The following is a 5,495-nucleotide window of genomic DNA, read 5'->3' on the forward strand; positions in this document are numbered from 1 at the left end:
AGGTACTTAGAAAAAGAATAGTTTTTGGTAGAAATAAAAATCCAATCTACATTTGATCATGAGTAATTAGATAGTTTATTTATAATTACCTAATGATTTATAATTAAGGCCTGAACCTTGATGCATTTACATATTTTCTTGTAACGCTTACATTCGAGGTTCGTCTTTACAGAAATCTATTCATAGAATGTAGAATTTAATGCTGCAATTTTTATTTTGCAATTTTAGGGAATTTTTTGCTTTATGATCAATTTTTAGTATTTTTGGTGCATTTTATTAATTTTTGTACTTTTTTTACATATATTTGCATTTTTGTTGATGAAAGTTACACTTTTTTGTAACACATTCAGTTTCCATTAGCTTATCGATTATCGACGTTCATTATCTTAATCGTTTGTTGTCCCAATCTACAATTATTTATTAATCTGTATGCAGATACATAGGTGCAAATTGACTAAATTTTTTGGGGGTTTCAAGCCCCCTCCATATAGGCCATATTGCTTAGTACTTTAGAATATAAAAATTAGTACTGATTACTAGATTTTGAACTAGGGGTACTTGACTGACATTTGGGGGGGACTAAGTCCCCCCAAGTTCCCCCCTATTGGCGCCAATGTGCAGATACTATTTTAGGCCCGGTCCACCAGAAAAAATTTCCCAAAAGTCGATCAACTTATTTCAAACTGCAAAACAATATTTTTGAATGCTTCTTCGAGGATAAAAAGCTTAAAGAGCTAGCACCTATAATAATTATGATTACCGATACATAATATGAATTGTATAATACGTACATTTAGTAAAACATAAATTTTTCAAAATGTTAAGTCATTATAAAGTAATTTTTGGTATTTTTATGGTCATTTTTTAAGTCATTCTTTGATGTTTATAAGTAATTTTAACATTTTTTTTGTCCATTTTTTAAAGATTTTTTCATTAAGTTCTGGGGCTTATTTATAATACATTTTTTGTTAGTTTATAATTATTTATTGTTTATTGTCTTACGGGTGAACCCTTTTTTGCTATGTTTAATTCATTTTGTTAGCTTATAACCAAAATCATTAGTTAAATCAAAGATCTGTGATAAGGAGGTGCCAAAACGTTAAACCAATAAACAGGAGAGACACATCTTGCGTATGACATGATTTTACATTTATTATTTATTAATATAGAGGGGCATGCCAAGTAACGTGAACCACTCAACAAGAATATCTTTTTGAAATTTGTTACAATCAGCGGAAGAATAATTCTTGATAATTCTTCAATTATTGATAGAAATAATATAAAACTAAAAATATAATACCTTCACAACTCATAAACAAAGAGGTTATAATATTTTTAGGCGCCATCCACAATGCTCAACGACGTAAAAAGTTATGATGAGTTAAAACATTTAGGCATTCTGGAGGAATATAGAGTTAAAAAAATATCATTTTATATAGGTAAGGCTAGGTTAGATTAGAAAAATGTTTGTATTTATTAAACCATACCGAAAACGTTATCAAAATCGCAATGAAAAACCAATAAATTATAGCTACACACAGAGTAGCTGTCCTAATTACTATATGTATATTGTATACGGGAAAAGTCACTCTCGCCATAATTTATAGACTATACAACGTCTAAGCTCTAAAGAGTGTTAGAGATTTAAAATTGTATTCCTTATGATTTCCAATTGACAATTGATTAAAAAACAATTATGACAGAAGAAAAATATTGCCTATGTAAATTCATCAAGAAACTTTCTAACAACAATAAACTATAACTATCAATGAAATAAAAAACACAAAACGTTTCTTACCGACCAAATCGTCTGGAAAATAATAATTATAAAAATATTAAGTTTTAATTGTTAACCATATTATTTGTCAAAAATTATTAAATCAAAGATCCGGGAAGAAACAAATTAGCGACAAAGAGTTATACAATTTTATTATTGTTACATTAACGATTTACATTATTGTTTATTTTAAATTTAAATATCAATAATCGATTATCATCACAGCATGAAAATAAACTGAAAAACCGTCAATAATGTCTATACAATAATGTATACCTACATATGTGTATAACGAAATATATTATAGTATAATATTCATATGGACTTTTAAGTCATCCGAGTATAAAGCATTACTTAGGCTTGGAACCAAAAGATGTTATTAAAAATATAAAATTTTTCAGGGAACCAATTTAAGACTCCAAACTGTATTATCACTCTTATTTTGAATGATTAACTAATTTCTAGTTTATTTTAACATGTAGAATCTACATTGTAGATAGAACATTTGGTTGTAACACTATTGTTAATGACTATCATGGTTTTATTTAAATAGTTATTCATTAAATAACAAACTTCAAAACTATATTCATTAAATATAATTAAGTACCTAACTAACCATAGATTAATTTAAAAATTAAAAAGTTTAATTCATTAAAAAATTACTCTCCACGAACGTTAGTGAAAAAAATTCTTAACTCGTGTGCAAAAGAACCTTTTGATCTTTTGAAATTATATTCGGTTAACAACACCACGTGAGGCTTTTGATCCAGACTAATAACCATTTATATTCTGACAATGTAATTCCATTAATAAAATATTTATGGGGCCCTGGTGTGATGCAGTAGTTGGTGGCAGTCACTAATGTGATTAGGTCATTCCGTCATTTGGTCATTTCGTCGTAGCTATAGCTGGCGTCACCAACTCATGTAAGGGTGATTACCCGAGTTTTCAGTGATGAATCCTCTGCCCATAAACACATGTTGTTCCTCAACCAACCGTAACCACTCCACAAAATGCTAATGGCCATAGTTCCCAATGCTAAGACCTATATAAAAGTATATATACATTGCATGGTGTCATGTTATAAAAAAACGTAACAGGTGCCATGTTTTTAAAACTCCCCCTCTAAAAAATGAATTATCAGTGTCGGGCGCTTTTATTAATAATGTTTATAATAATTTATTTATTTCAAAAGTTTTGATACTTAAAAAATAATCGATTTAGAACCTTTTGGTTCCAAGCACATGCAATTAGTTAATACAAATTTAATATTTCAAACAAATAAAATTATAAAACTACTAATTCACTTAAAACAACATAATGTTTACGTACTACACCACGCTAAAAAAATAAATGATTAAAATGTTATTATTACTAATATAATTTATAAAATATCATAATTTAAGGTTCATTATGATTTATGAATTATTAAAAGTTAAAAATATTCAGTAGAAAATTATTTTTATAATTTGGCAACTAATTTTGTTTAATGTGTCTAACCAGTTATAGTTGTCTAACAGTTACTGGGTTCATAAATGATAACGATAAATTTACAAATATGACGAGAGCTATATTTTTAAGTTGTTAGGAATGAATAAAGCAAAAAACCCGATAGGTAGGTACTTCATCATTAAGTACCTACCTATATATTATACACATTAAAAATAAATAAAATAATAACACGTACTTTCATTTACTGTAAATAATAATGTTTAATAATAGATTATAATTTACACGTATATTTATTTATTATCATGAATAAATTAAAAATTCTAGATTTTGGGAAAAATAAAGTCTTTTAGATTCTTATGAAATATTATTCAAAACTTTAATAATTAATTTCTCATATTATAAATATTTTTCAGTGCCTATATAAATGAATAAATTAAAACTACGTCCTGGTCAAAACGATATGTGGACACGTACTACTACAATTATAATATTATGTACTCGTGGACAAGAACGAATTACTATTAGTAGGTATTGTCACTCTTATTAAAACAAGATAGAAATATAATATTATTCTGAAGTGATCTATACAAACTAATTAAACCTTAAATAGTTAAATGGTACAATGAAAATGTGTCATCTATAAAAAGACATTTACATAAGTTATTCATTTTACATTTATAATTATAAAACAAAAATGTGAAGCTGTGAATGTTACACGTTATTTGTATCTTCGTTTGTCAAGGTAGTGACAACTCTTAACTCTATAGTGAACATTTATTTTGTGAATTTTAAAATTTAAAATTCATATGAATTTCGTCAAAATCACAAACATTTTTCAATTATAATATAGGTCTGGTCAGAACCTAAAAATTGAATAGTCAAGTTCCATACAAAACAACTTTATTATGTATCTACATTCTACATATTAAGATTAAATAAATAACACTCACTTTCAGATTCTGTAAATAATAATGTTTAATTAATTAATATAGAGTAAAATAGATTATAGACATATTTCAATATTTATATACACCGTTATCAGGTAATATAAAAAAAAAGTCTTTCTGTTTGTTATACAATATTATTCTTAACTTTAATACCTAATAAGTTTATTATATTAAATATGCGGCATAGTATCAGGGACCAGAACCGGAACCTTTATTTCCAAAAATGAAAAACCGTAACCATAACCGTAACCTTAATTATAAAAAGATTATTTAGGTTAGGGTAGACTAGTTGTTTGGACTAGTAAAAGTAAGACTATAGAAATGACTATTTTGTTTTTCCGTTTGCAGGTTCAGAAAAATAAAAGTAAAATCTTTTAATGTTTTTTTTATTTTGTGTTGTGACTTGTAATTCGTCGACGTAGAATCAGAGAGTCGTATCAACACTATCAGCTAATTGATTATTAATAGAAAAAAACCTCTAGACAAGTGAAAATATATAGTTATAATAATAATAATACGGGCATAATATTATTCAATATTGTAAAACTAAAAATAGTAGAGAAGAAAATCCATTTTATATGACATTGTCGACGTGCGCCGACCTAGCACGGCGGCAGTCAGCATTGGAGATGTTGGTATTGTGTTTTAATGTTTTAATGTTTTTTTAACTTTTCATAATACCTTCTATTTTCATGAAATAATTACAATTTAAACATGAATAAAATAAATTATTTCAGACTATTTTTTTAATAAATCTTTAATAATCAGAAATCAAAATTAACCGAAAATAACCGAAATTAACCGGTATTTTTCAAAACCGGTATTAACCAATTCTAGAACCCTTTTATTTTTTTAGAAAACCGAAACGAAACCGGAACCCTTAAATAAATTAATTTAATAACTGGAACCGAAATCGGAACCGAAACACCATAGTAAGAATCGGGTTGAGTTAATCAACGCATTCATCTATTCGAGAACAGATTCTGGACAAACATCACTTCGAAACTGTACCTACAGAACAATTTAACAATTTTGTCATCTGGACATTCCAGGAGGAGTGAAAGTAAAAATATGGTAATAAACATAAAATATACTACTAATATTACTTACTAATATTTTCTGCAAAAAATGTATAATATACCAAAGTTATTAATAATATAATTAGATACAATACGAAATTTATAGTTGTATTCAATGTGATCATTTCTATTGGTTTATCAATACAGCTAATACCACAGCAAATTATAATGTAAATTTATGAATTCTGGTGTGTGGATATTTAAAAATACCCTTATTATTTATTGTGCTTCACATTTGAA

This window comes from Acyrthosiphon pisum, chromosome A1 (assembly GCF_005508785.2).
Source record: "Acyrthosiphon pisum isolate AL4f chromosome A1, pea_aphid_22Mar2018_4r6ur, whole genome shotgun sequence".
Lineage (NCBI taxonomy): Eukaryota > Metazoa > Arthropoda > Insecta > Hemiptera > Aphididae > Acyrthosiphon > Acyrthosiphon pisum.